A 14,363-nucleotide genomic window follows, 5' to 3' on the forward strand; every position below is an offset into this window, starting at 1 on the left:
TCGGCCGCGTTCTGCTGCCTGTCCGGTGGCGCCGGCTGCTGCTGCTGCTGCTGCTGCTTGCCTTTGGGGCCTTGAAGAGGCATTTCCAGGCGAGCTGCCTCATTCGCTAGCCTGGCTCAGCTCTCTCTGGCTCCCAAGAACCTGCCTGCCATTCCCATGAGGGAGGCGGTTTCGGAGGTGACATGTCTCAGGTTGTCCCCTTCAAGTTAATGCTTGGGGTGTGCTCTAGAAGAGAGGCACACAGAGACACACACATCAAGGTTGCTGTTCCTTCCTTCAGGTCCTTTGACTCCTGTCCCCCACATGCTTCCAGAAAATAAGTTGTACCCTCCCCACCAGTAGATGGCACTGCTGCCTCTGGGAATTCCTGGAGGACAGGAGCCAGGGAGCGGGCCAGCCAGCTGTGTGTAGTCTCTCCTCTAGAAGACGAGAAAGGCTGTGTCAGCTCTCAGTCAAAGAGAAACTCCAATATAGTCCTGTTTATATAATACGGGAATTATGTGCATTGAGGGGATTGAGGAATGTGCTTACTCTGTGTGGATGTCTCTGAGGGGAGGAAACCGTCAATGGAGAAGCACCCCAGCACAGGTGTTAACAGCACTTAACTTGTTGTTGGTTAAACATCTCGAAGTCATAACTCAATCAAAATTGCCAGCAAGCTCTTTCTAGTGTTTGCATATAAAGCTACTATACACATGATTGGGATGATGGAAACATACATGTGACTTTTAATCCTGATCCATAGTCAGTAATTATATGCTTTTCACTGTATTTCAGGGCTGTCCAGAGAAGATAGGTCAAACTTATTCTAAGTCAGTTTCTACCAAAACTTGAACATTACTAAGAAGTATCTTTAGATTGTTTTAGCTAATGCTAGCCTCTCAGGATCGTATCCACAACCCACAACTTGAATTTTGATTTATCGCCTTTATGAGCCAGAGCCCATGCATCCATTCTATTCTTTTGAAATAACTCTTCTTTGTCCTTTGACACTTATGTACTGTCCTTTGAAATGGATTTTGTGGACATAGGATTTGGGGGAGTTTATTACTTTTGCTAGCATTGGGACGGTTATGGTGTCTAACAGGAGCCCTCAGCTCTGCCCTTGTCCGGGTGTAGCATGCTGCGTCTGGGTGATAGTACACTGTCACATGCTTTCTTGTACAGTTCCCAGCTTCCGGCACAGCTCGTTTGAGCTTTCTTTATGTCACTCTGCAAATGAACTCCTGAGCCTTTTATTTATTTATTTATTTTCTTTTTGCTAGCAGCACTGAACCTTAAATTCCTTCTGGTACTAGAGAGCAGTAGTCAAGACAGTCCATGAACAGTGCCGCATTAAGTGACCACACATAAACCACATCATGTTTCTGAGCCTCAGTTTTCTCACCTGCTCACTGGATGCCTGGCAGTTGTCTCTTAATGACTTCTAAGTCTAAAGTACTATAGTTAGATGATTTTTATAAGGTATTTCTGGAGCCTCTGAAAAATTCTCATTTAGAAGATAGTATCACACTGCGAACTCAGGGGGTAGATAAATCTTGCTACTGTTTCTTCCCAGGGTAATGGTGGTGCACTCTTAGAATCCTAACAGCTCTGAGTTGGAAAAAACCCCAGGAGATAGTTTACCTCAACCTGTTTAATTTATAGACGGGGTTTCGCTGCACCACACTGACAGAGCTGGTTAATGGCAGAGAAGTAGCTAGAGGACTAGGACCTAAGCTCCAGGCCCAGTACAGAATTCCCGTCTTCAGGGCTGTCTTCTTTTGCCTGTCATCAGGACACAGAATATGCTGTGTCTGTCCAGAGGGCTGGAGCCAAAACAATTCTCTTAATTCCTTAATGTAAGATTTAAAAACTGCAGCATCAGTTGCTTTGAATTTAGGCAGAAATTCAAGGTAAGGTTTCTCTCTGCAACTTGTTCTTTTCTTCACTGATTGACCCTGAGAAGGATTCCTTACTGTATACCTTGGTTTTAAAAATCTTTTCTCCATACTATTTCCTGTAAGATAAAAACTTGCATCATCCTGTAAGAGTCATTCTCCAATGAAGCATTCTTAAATTGCATTCACGGTCTCCCCAAGGTCTACAAGGAGAGGAGAGCATTTCCATAATTCACTTCCCTGGTGATATTATATTATAAAATCCAACACTTAACACATTATTCTGAGAATGCAATCCTTAGGCTTCAACAGATTACCAGTAGGAACCATGGCATAAAAATAGGATAAGAATTTTATTTTATTTTATTTTTGGAGAGATTCTTGCTATAGGGTGCATGTGCTCATGAGACAGAGAGACACAGAGAGACAGAAAGTGAGAAATCACCCCTCAGGGGGGATGGCCATGCCGCAATCTGTTCTCCTCCATTCTCCTCTTGGGATTTTGGGCACGCACGCACACGCGCCCGGTGTGAGTTTTAAGCCATTGGGTCCAGGACGTGAACCGCGGTCGACTACATGGGAGTCCAGCGACATAGTCATTACGCTAACTGCTGGTCCCAGGATAAGAATTTTAGAGTTGATTCTTGAAAATTGCCAGGATGAGAGAGTTCTTGGTAGAAGAGGTAGAGATATAAGTTGAAGGAGGATTGGGAGCAGTACAGGAATAAACCGATGGACATTCTTAGGAATGTTTTTACCTTTAAAATAAAATATTAAAAAGTACTCACTAAGTGAAGAAGCTAATAATGTTTTACATCTTAATAATAAATATATAAGTACTGGTTTCCATTTATCACTCCTGCTTAGTAAGTACTCACTCCTAATTTCGCCAAAACACAGATTCATGTCGCTTTATTGGCGATCTCAGAGAAGCAAACTAATTTGTAAGCTAGAGATTTAAAGCAATCTTTAGATTTCTTTGTTTGTACTCAAGTTTTACCACAGAAACCGATGTTTCTCCCCAGCCGACTATTTTATTTCTCATTTGTATTTACAACCTTAGTTGCTCTTTGCTTCTTTCCTTTTTTTTTTTTTTCTTTTTTCTTTTTACAGTTTGCCAAAGAGAACATTCACTCACTAGATAGAGACACAGAGGGAGAAAGCATCCCTAGTGGGGCATGGTTACACCACGATCCCATCTCCATTTCTCCACCCTGTTGGGATTCAGGGCATGCATGCACACACAACCAGCATGATTTTCAAGCCACTGGAGCTGGGATTCGAACCACGTGGTTAATCATGTAGGATCAATTTCCCTAAACCACTAGGTCATGGCATGCCCCAGTTCTCTCTAACTGTCCCCAAATAAGAATGACTTAGAGTTCATATACTGGAAATAAAAGTTCTTGGGTTTTCCAGAAAATATACAGAAGGTACTTTGTGTTCAAGTCACATTTGGGGCACTTGGAAAGTAACTGTGGTGGACAATCACTGTATTTTGTAGAATATTTTCTTAAGCTCTCTTGATTTGTGTATGCTGTCACTGGACATTTGGTACACAGCAACTTATGATGGGACGTTATTTTCTGATTCCTTTCTATGTATGGGCCAGAGTAATATTTATTTTTGTATTAATTTTGTAATAAAAATTAACTTTCATTCCTTAGAAAGTTGTCAGTTGGATTTATGTACTAACAAAAAAAAAATTGAAAATTTCACCTTCTAATCCCAGTGTGCTGCTGAGTTATTTTAAAATTTTGGGGACCTCATTGATTTCTCTGAGTTGGTTTCCTAACTCAGAGAAGAAAGCAACGGTTACTTCAATTCTTTCTTGTTACGAAACCTTGGGACTCTATGAAATTCTAGGGACTAAAGGTCTCCTGAAAATGCTGGCTAGTTGGGAATTCATATGTATTCAATTAAAACTAGTGTCAAGGTAATAAAGCTTTATAACTGCAAATCATTTTATGTTTTACAAAAATATTGCCTAATTCTTTATCTCTTCTCTATGCAAACTGGTCAGCAGAAAGCAGCATTGGTATCACCAGGAGCTTGTTAGAAATGTGTTGTGGAATCTCAAGCATCGGAATCTACATTTTTCAAGATGCATAGATAATGTGCATGCATATTAAAGTCTAAGAACTGCACTGCTGCTTTGTTTCATTTTGGGTCTTATGTTGACCCTGTAATGAGGCAGGGTTATTTTATAGATGAAGAAATCAAGACTCAGAGTTAAGTAACTAAGTCAAGGTTATTATATTAGGTTGTTGGGAAGGTCATGATGTATTTTTCTATGCAAAAATGTGTCATGACTTTCCTGACGACCCAGTACTAGTGTCTCGTCCAGGCTCCTTCCCCTTAACCTAATGCTGTCTTCTTGGTTGGGTTGGAGTCAGCCTTGTGCAATGAGGATTGCTAGCTGCCCAGCAGCCCCTGGGGTTGGGTATGGCCATAGGATCGAGTTTTAGCCAGCAAACAGAACATGTGTGCAAGTGGAAAAGTGTTGTGATGACTTCTAGAATCTTTCTCTCTCTCTCTCTCTCTCTCTCTCTCTCTCACACACACACACACACACACACACACACACACACACACACACACACATACACAAGAATATCTTTGCCAGCTCCTCCATACTGTTTTGTATTCCTAGCTACCTGGAATGGAGAGGATCCCTTAGGCAACATATATGTTATAAAGATGGCAGGACTTTGGTCAACCTGGGAACCTTGATCACTGCCTTAGGACCACTCCACTGACGGATCTGTTGACCTGTGCAGTATGTATAAAAGAACCAGAAATAAACTTTTATTGCCTCTGAACCATTATAAGTGTTGAGGTCCATGTGTTAAGCACTTTGCTCTAACAGATTCATTTGAGCAGTGGCTCCAGACTGGTGTTTGTAGGTCCTTTGGTCTAATGAATTCGTTCATTTTTATTCTTGGCAGTTGGTGACGGGTTGTGGTCCATCATGCAGAAGTGAGTGAGCAGAGAATGCGGTGGAGCCTGGGTCATGAGGATGTAAGTGTGTTCGACGGCTGCTACTCCAGGGTAAGGCAAGCGCATTTTCCGCCATTGTTTCTGGCATATTTAAGGCATGGAGACTCTTGTCTCACGGCTTCATGCAGATCGTGCAATGGGATGCTCTCTGTGAGACGCTCCCAAGCCCTTCATTGATTCAGTTATCCGACACCATACAAGTCAGCCGTTAGAGAACCATAACTAAGGTGATAGGATGGAATCTATAGTAGACAATATGAACACGGGAATTTTTAGAGTTTGTATGGAATGGGATTCATACGGGAGAAATTGTCTTCTCAGTTGGATTGGACCTTCCTGAGGAAGGAACTAGGGCTGGTTGCCTTTTTCTTCTAGCCATTTCATATTCTTAGCTCATGTTTCTTTTACCCACCATCCTCCTCTGGATCACCCTGCTTAACTTTTCCTTCATTAATTTTTCATGAAGGGAGTAGCTTGCCAGGAAGTTGAGATTCCCGGTTTGGGAGATAATAGCTTTGGCAAAGCACATGGTTCTCCCTGTTCCATTTTATTTTATTCAGCCTCACTGGAAGCCACATGTTATTCTCTCCTTATCTATTTGCAGCCCGAAGTGCAATGCACTGGGCCATGGGAATATCATAGCCAAAGCTGACTTTGAATTTTCCTTGATACTGATGATTTTCGAGACCAGAAGGAGAAATGCAGTGTTCGATGTGTCTAGGTAGAGGTCCAGGAAGGAGGGATGGAAAGGACATCACATCCTCTCTGGCCTCTCCCACTTCTAGAGGTTACACTGAAACCAGACTCCTTGAAGAGAAGATTATGGTGAATATAAATCTAAGCAGAGCTAAAGAGTACTCAGCTAAGAACTGCATGGAAGATGTTTTAAGCACTTCAGTTGAAAACTGGAGCCTTTGCTTGGTGATGTCCCCTTACTCAGGCTCAGATGGGGCACCCAGAAAGCCTGATAGCCTTAGATGCGTCACGTGGCTCAGTAGAGTACAGTTTGCTGACTGAAATCGGTGATTAGGAGCTGTAGATCTCTGGAGATCTACAGCCGGACATCATTACGGCCATGGCCTGTGGCACATACTTGGAGTGGGCAAAGCTGGGAGAGGGCAGCTGCCAGCTGACAGCAAGGGGACAGTCCAGGTGAGCAGCCTGACCTCATGGACTCAGAACCCGAAGGTATGAATGAAAGGCGCTGGACTTTGTGTGCGTTCTTGGTAAAGTAAAAGAACCAGCTTCGTTACCTTTCCTCATTTTCCTTTGTGACTCCCAAATGAGGAGTCTTCAAAAATTTAATGGAAAAATATATCCGATGAAGTAATTAGGTCTGCCCAGGCCCCTAGCCTAATGGTTAAGGGAGTCTGACCCCACATGGCCCCTCGCAGTTGCATTCTAGCCCTGATGGCTTGAAGAATATGTTGGGTATGTGTGTGCATGCCCCAGATCTTCATGAGGAGGAGAAATGGAAGAAGGGGATTGTGATGTAACCAGACCCCACTGAGAGATGCGCTTTCTCTCTATTTCTCTTTCTCTCTCTGATGAACACATGTACTCTCAGGCAATTAAAAAGGGAAAAAAACTCCATTTTCTGTTTGTATATGGATTTCAAAAAATTTTTGCATCATAATAAAACTTGTGCTTTAATTTCATTTTTCCATGAACATTTTGAAGTCCTTTCATATATTCTTTATTTTAAAAGTAACTAAGAAGTATACGGCATGCCAGAAATAGCACCTGGGTGGCATGTTTCTGTGTAAGTACTGTACAGGATTGAGTTGGAGAGGAAGTCATTCTTTATTGATAAGGGCTTGAAGAAATGAACGCTTGAGATGCCAGTGGGCCAGGGTTTCTCAGCCTTGGCGCTGGTGACATGTTGAGCCAGGCAGTTCTGTGCGGGTCGTCCTCTGCAGGCTGTCTTGTGTGGGCTGTCCTGTGCATTGTAGAATGTTCAGCAGTTTGTCGGCATTTTCCCCCTAAATGCCCGGAGGCTCCTTCCAAATTGTGACAATGAAAAATGTCTTCAGACTTTCCCGATTGTGCCCTGGGGATTGAGAACCACTACTGAAAGAACACAATGATTTAATCTTGCTCTGAGTTTTTCTGGGACTTTGTTTTAGTCATTTAACATCATTTTGTTTCAGCTTCCCTACCTGTAAAATACACACCATTCATAGCTCAATAGCCTAGAAACTTGAGATTCTGTGAATGCTAAGAAACAATGCACGGGGCTCTTTAAAAGTTACGGAAAAAGTTATTACGGAAAAATTTGTATTGATTTAAAAATACTGTACCAAAGTAAACCTACACTTTTAATTTTGCCTCCAAACTTTTTGAAATCCCCCTTATACTTTTCTTCTCAAATTTCCAGGACTCAAGGGTCACTCTTACTGCTGTGATGACAGCAACTGAGAAACAGTGGGAGTTTGGGGACCAGCAGTTAGCGTAATGGCTATGTCGCCGGACTCCCACATAGTCGACTGTGGTTCGCGTCCCAGACCTGGTGGCTTAAAACTCACGCCGGGCGCATATGCGTGCGTGGCCAAGATCCCAAGAGGAGAATGGAGGAGAAGGGATTGCAGCGTGGCCATCCCCCCTGGGGGGTGATTTCTTGCTTTCTGTCTCTCTGTCTCTCTTTGTCTGTCTGGTGAGCGCACGCGCCCTATAGCAAAAACCTCTCAAAACAAACAAACAAACAAACAAACAAACAAAAAAAAAAACCAGTGGGAGCTTGAAGAGTGCTGAAGGGCTAATGCTGTGGGAAGTAACGGATGGTTCCAGATTCTGAGTTGATTTTAAAGCATCATGTTCTGGTTCCTTATAACAGTATATTCTGGGTAAAGACTTTCCTTCACAAAGTTAAGGAAGAGACTTGTGGACAAGGAAGAAAGAATGCTGTTTGGAAAATTGCGTTTGAGGGACCAGCAGTTAACGTAATGGCTATGTCACTGGACTCCCATGTAGTCGACCGCAATTCAAGTCCTGGACCCGGTGGCTTAAACTCAGGCTGGGCGTGGGTGCGTGCATGCCCAAGATCCTGAGAGGAGAATGGAGGAGAAGGGATTGTGGCGTGGCTATCCCCCGGGGGTGATTTCTTGCTTTCTGTCTGTCTCTGTCTTTCTGGTGAGCGCAAAAACCTCTCAAAAAAAAAAAAAATTGAGTTTGACAGAGTGATCTCTTAATGTTAGAGTAACTCATGTATAATTAGACCAAAAGACATGAAAAAGTAACCTCCAAAAGGAAACTCTCCCAAGTGACTGCTGATCCAGACTAGATTTTGCAGATAATACAAAAAAGACCAGACAATGTCTGGAGATTTCTGTTTTTAGCCCCAAACCTTTTTATTTCTATTTCTTCTCTTTGGAAATATGGAAAAAGATTATTTTTAATATATGCTCTTGGAGTAGTACATATTTGAGTATGGCATGTGCTCTTCTTACACTCTTCTAATACAGTGCCATATGGTGAAGGAGGCCAAGACTTTGACCTAGAACTGAAGTGCTTGCATTATTTTAATAACAGCCTGAGTTCAGTGCTTAGACCAGACCAGTGCAGGCATTAGATACAAACTCTTCCGGCAGGTTTAACTTTCTCCTCACTGTGTCTCTGGTCCGTGTGGTTATTATGGTCACTCAAAAAATGTATAGCAAATGCACTGTATCTTGGATTTACTACACGGAGACGTCATTGTATACAGATGGCCTCACTTACTTGCTTTCCACCATGCATTTACTCTCAGATATTATGCAAAACTTGTAAGAATGTGTGCTAAGATTCTGTGTACCTTAAAGCAAGAGGACCTGCAGTATAGAAGACAGAAAAGTAGTGACAAAGAAATTTCACTTTCTTAGGAGTAGGCTGGAGTGTGAATGGTGACGTTTCTAGTTATAGTATGACTCAGAGCCTGTCCTCGGAGCCAGCAGAGTGGGAATCACCTGGTACGTGTTAGAAATGCACAGACCTGAAGCAGAACCTTTGGGAAGGAACCTAATCTGTGTTCAGCAAGACCCGGTGATGCTGATGGCTGTTAAAATCTGAGAAGCAGTGTTGAATCTGGTGATTTCTGAGGTAGCGGCATCTTACGAATTGTGTGTGTCTGTGGTGGCGAAGTCACTGAGTAAGTATTTTTCCAGGTGATCAGAATGTTTGTACATTTTTTCTAGTGATAATCTCTTGAATTATTTTTCCAAACCACAGGCTGGGCCTTTCCCCACAGCAGCCAGTAGCTACACGTAGTCATTTTTATCTAAATTAAATGAAGTCAGATTAAAATTCAGTTCTTTTTTTTTTTTTTTTGATTTATAAAGACTAGAGATTTATTTGGGTCATGATTCTAGTGGCTAAAAAATCTAAAGACATGAGTTAAGCATCTGGAGTTATGTCACAACATGAAGAGAAAAGCAGAAAGGCCAGAAAGCCCATGCAGAGAGAGAGACAGAAGATGAGAGAGACTGGCCAGCAGCTTTTACTCTTATAACAACCTGCTTTCTTAAGAACTAACCTTTTATCTCTCTCATGAGTAAGAGCTCACTACCTCCCTCAAGAATGCATTTATCTATTCGTGAGTCAAGTGTCCCATGTCCCAAGGACCTTCCACTAGGTCCCACCTTCAACATTGCCTCATTGGGTATCAAATTATAGCATGAGATTCTTGAGGTTTAATGGATAAATGATTTATTTATTTATTATTTTTTTAAGAGAAAATTTTTTTTCTTTTTTTCTTTTTTTTTTGGAGAGGATTTTGCTATAGGGCACATGCACTCGCCAGACAGACAGAGGAGACAGAGAGACAGAAAGCAAGTAATCACACCCCCACCAGGGAAGAAGGCCATGCTGCAATCCCTTCTCCTCCATTCTCCTCTCAGGCTCTTGGGCACGCACGCACATGCGCCTGGCGTGAGTTTTAAGCCACCGGGTCCGGTATGCGAACTGCGGTCGACCACATGGGAGTCCAGCGACATAGCCATTACGCTAACTGCTGGTCCCAAGAGCCATTTTTTTTTTTTAAGGCATATGTGCTCACCAAAGAGATGGAGACAGAGAGACAGAAAGCAAGTAATCACACCCCCACCAGGGAAGAAGGCCATGCTGCAATCCCTTCTTCCTCCTTCTCTTAGGATTTTGGACACAAACAAACATGTGCCCAACATGATGAGTTTAAGCCTCCAGGTCTGGGACTTGAACTGTGGTTGACTATGTGGGAGTCTAGCGATGTAATCATTATGCCATCTCTGGTCTCTGGATAGGCCATTTAAACCATAACATATGAGCATTTCAAACTTCTCGTATCCAAGATTTGGCACATTATTCTCCTTCTAATCCTTGGCACTCTCCCGTGGTTAAGATACAGCAACATCGTCTTCTCAATGCATAAACCAGAAACCTAGGAGTAATTGTTACTACCTCTCTTCTTCAGTTCTTCATTTGTACTAACCACATTGCAAGTACTCTGTAATCACTTGTGATTGGTGGCTGCTGTATTGAACAGTGCAGTTACAGAGCATGTCCATAATAGAAGTCCTATGGGACAGCACTGCTTAAGCCTGTGAAGAAAGCCACATTTAGGGTTGGCCCCATAGCATAGTGGTTAAGGGAGCTGAATCCCACATGGCCTACCACATGGTTCAAATCCCACCAGGTAGCTTGAAAAGTGTGTGCATGGATGCCCCAAATCCCAGCAGGATAGAGAAATAGAGGAAAAGGGATTGTGATGTGACCATGCCCTATTAGGGCATACTTTCTCCCTCACTGTCTCTTTTTTTCCCTCTGGCAAGTGTTACATGCCTCTGGCAATTAAAAAGAAAAAGCCGCATTTGTAGTGATAGTTTGCTATTATAAAAAGACTTCAATTCATTTACAACAGAATTGAGTTTTGGACTTCTCCATCCTGGGGAACTTTCTGTCTGTGAATGTATCTTGCTGAACTAACTTGCTGCGGCATTTGTCTGCTCTGGGAAGTGCTGTGGGTCTGTCTCTCTGAGGTAGTCAGGGGCACTGCCTGTGCAGTGTTTGCCCTTTCATCCAAGGCTGCTGAGCGGTCCCTTCCCCTTCGGCCTCTCCAGGCCCTGACCCTGATGGAGGCTCCTGTGTGCAGGATCTCTCTTGATACTGCATGCAGTGTTACAGAGAGTCAGGAAGAGGGAGCAAGGGAAGTTTCTCCTCCCTTCTTCCAACTACCAGCTTGCTCAAGAAAGCGTTTCATAAGAGGGTATTAATCCACAAGCCTAACCTCTGAGGAACTAGCCCCTAAAGAATTAGTTTCTAAAGCAAATTTTCCAACAAACACTGCAGCACAGATTTAGTAGTTAAGACCTTTAGCAACATGGGAGAATTTTAAGTTGATATTATCTATTAATATTATCAGTATTGATTGCTCAGAAATGATCATAATTAGAACAAATAAAAAGAGATGGAAATATAGATATAATTTTAAAAAAATGTGAACTTAACTGAGCCCAACATGGTTTTCCATGGAAGAGGGAAGGAGAATAAGGAGTTTATGAGCCACCAATATTATTGCCTAAGGTGAAGGGAGAGAAGGATGGGAGCTGGAATGATATTTGGACAGCCTTAACTGAACTGACTCACTCTTGATGGGGTGTACAGCTTGTTCTCTTACCGCCTTTCTCTCTTTTAGGAAAAGACTTCTTGAGCAAGGTTTAGATTCAGGCACAATTGCAAGGGAGGTAGAGAGACATCCTGTTCACCCCTTTCCCCAACTTGTGCATAGCCTCCTCCATCGCCAACATCCCCCACCTGAGTGGTACATTTGTTGCAGTTGAAGACACAATATGGGCACAATCCAGTCACCCAACACTCACAGTTTACATTAAGGTTCACTTGGTGATGCATATTGTCTGGGTTTGGACAAGTGAATAATGACATGTATCTGTCATTATAGTATCATCTAGAGGATTTTTGCTGCCCTAAAAATCCTCTCTGCTCTGCCCATTTATAATCCCCATCCCACCATACCTCTGAAAAACACAGATCTTGTCACTGTCTCCATAGTTTTCCCAAAATGTCATAGAGTTGGAATCCTACAGTATGTAACCTTTTAAGATGAATTTCTTTCACTTAGTCACATGCATTTAACTGTCCTTCATGTCTTTCCATGATTTGGCAGCTCATTTCTTTTTAGCATGGACTAGCATCCCATCATCCGGATGTACCATGGTTTGTTTATTCCATTCATTTCCTGAAGGACATCATGGTTGCTTCCAAGGTTTGGTATCATGAATTAAACTGCTACAAACATTTGCTTGCAGGTTGTTGTGTATATACACATTTTTAGCTTCTTGGTGAATACCACGTGTGCTTGCTGGATCACATGGTAGGGAGTATGTTTTGCTTTTTAAGAAACTGCCGGGGGCCAGCAGATGGCCTGGTGGTTAAGGCACTGGACTCCCACATGACTGACTGTGGCCCAAGTCCCAGATCCAGCAGTTTGAAAAGCACACCAGGCGTGTGTGCATGTGTGCCCAAAATCCCAGGAGGAGGTTAAAGGAGAAGGGCTTGTGGCATGGCCATCACCCTTAGAGGTTGATTTCTCACTTTTCCTCTCATTATTTCTCTCTCTCTCTTCAGGCAAGTACATGCCCTATGATAAAAACCCAATAAACAAACAAACAAACAAACAAACAAACTGCCAGATTATCTTCCAAAATAGCTGTACCATTTTGCAAACCCAATAACAGCCATTGATGAATGTTCCTGTTGCTCCACATTCTCAACATTATTTGTAGTCAGTATTCCAGAGTTTGGGCATTCTGGATTTCACTGGTGTTTTCATTTTAATTTTTCTTGATATCATGTGATATGGAACATCTTTTTTCATTTTTGGCATCCATGTTCCTCTTTGGTGAAGTGTGGGTTAAGGTCTCTGACCAATTTTTAGATCCAATTATTTGTTTTCTTATTATTGTGTTTTATGACTTCTTTATATATTTTGGATAACAGTCCGCTTCAAATGTGTCTTTTGCAAATATTTTCTCCTACTCTGAGTTGTCTTCTCATTCTCTTGACATTGTCTTTTCAGAGAGCAAATTTTTTTTCATTTTAATGGAGTCCAGTTTATCCGTTCTTTCTTTCATGGATTGTGCCTTTGGTGTTGTATCTAAAAAGTTCTCACCATACTCAAAGTCATCTAAGTTTTCTTGTATGTTTTGTTCTAGGAGTTTCATAGTTTCCTGTTTTACATTTAGACCTGTGACTCATTTTGAGTTCATTTTTGTCAAGGATACAAAGTCTGTCTACATTAATTTCTTGTGCACATGAATATCCAGTTGTTCCAGAACCATTTGTTGAAAAATCCTTATTTGCTTTTTTATGTTGGTTGCTTTTGTTCCTTTGTCAAAGAACAGTATATTATATCTATGTGGGTCTATTTCTGAGCTCTTCATTCTGTTCAGTTGATCTGTCGACTGTCTTTGTCTACCCCATACTGTCTCGATGACAATAGCTTTATAGTCGCTTTTGAGGTTAAGTAGTGTCAGTCCTCTAATGTTGTTTTTCTCCTTCAATATTATGTTGGCTATTCTAGGTCTCTTTTCTTTCTGTATAAACAATAGAATCCATTTGTTGATAGCCATAACATAACTTGCTGGAATTTTGATTGGGTTTTTGTTGACTACATAGATCCAGTAGTGAAGAACTGACCTTTTCACAATGTCAAGTCTTTTTCTGAAAATTGAATCACTTTATTTAGTTAGTTTTTGTTTAGTTTCTTTCATCATAGTTTTATAATTTTCCTTATATAGATCTTGTACATATTTTGTTAGATTTATCTCTAAGTGTTTCATTTGGTGAAAATGACATTGTGTTTTGTTACGTTTATATGTTTTTAAATTTTCCAGAGGGTGCATACCAGCTCATTTCTTTTTAGCATGGACTAGCATCCCATCATCCGGATGTACCATGGTTTGTTTATTCCATTCATTTCCTGAAGGACATCATGGTTGCTTCCAAGGTTTGGTATCATGAATTAAACTGCTACAAACATTTGCTTGCAGGTTGTTGTGTATATACACATTTTTAGCTTCTTGGTGAATACCACGTGTGCTTGCTGGATCACATGGTAGGGAGTATGTTTTGCTTTTTAAGAAACTGCCGGGGGCCAGCAGATGGCCTGGTGGTTAAGGCACTGGACTCCCACATGACTGACTGTGGCCCAAGTCCCAGATCCAGCAGTTTGAAAAGCACACCAGGCGTGTGTGCATGTGTGCCCAAAATCCCAGGAGGAGGTTGAAGGAGAAGGGCTTGTGGCATGGCCATCACCCTTAGAGGTTGATTTCTCACTTTTCCTCTCATTATTTCTCTCTCTCTCTTCAGGCAAGTACATGCCCTATGATAAAAACCCAATAAACAAACAAACAAACAAACAAACAAACTGCCAGATTATCTTCCAAAATAGCTGTACCATTTTGCAAACCCAATAACAGCCATTGATGAATGTTCCTGTTGCTCCACATTCTCAAC

The 14,363-nt window shown here is 41.9% G+C and overlaps 1 protein-coding gene across 1 annotated transcript in view; it reads left to right on the forward strand.

Moving 5' to 3' along the window:
* The window catches only part of TMEM108 (transmembrane protein 108), a 465,878-nt gene that overhangs the window by 4,603 nt on the left and 446,912 nt on the right, over positions 1–14,363 (forward strand). Inside the window, exon 2 of the mRNA XM_027768595.1 lies at positions 4,829–4,931. The gene's annotated coding sequence lies outside the window, so the exon portion shown is untranslated. The remainder of the gene's footprint in view (positions 1–4,828; positions 4,932–14,363) is intronic.

The sequence above is a fragment of the Tupaia chinensis genome, unplaced genomic scaffold (assembly GCF_000334495.1).
Source record: "Tupaia chinensis unplaced genomic scaffold, TupChi_1.0 Scaffold146961_1, whole genome shotgun sequence".
Taxonomy (NCBI): domain Eukaryota; kingdom Metazoa; phylum Chordata; class Mammalia; order Scandentia; family Tupaiidae; genus Tupaia; species Tupaia belangeri.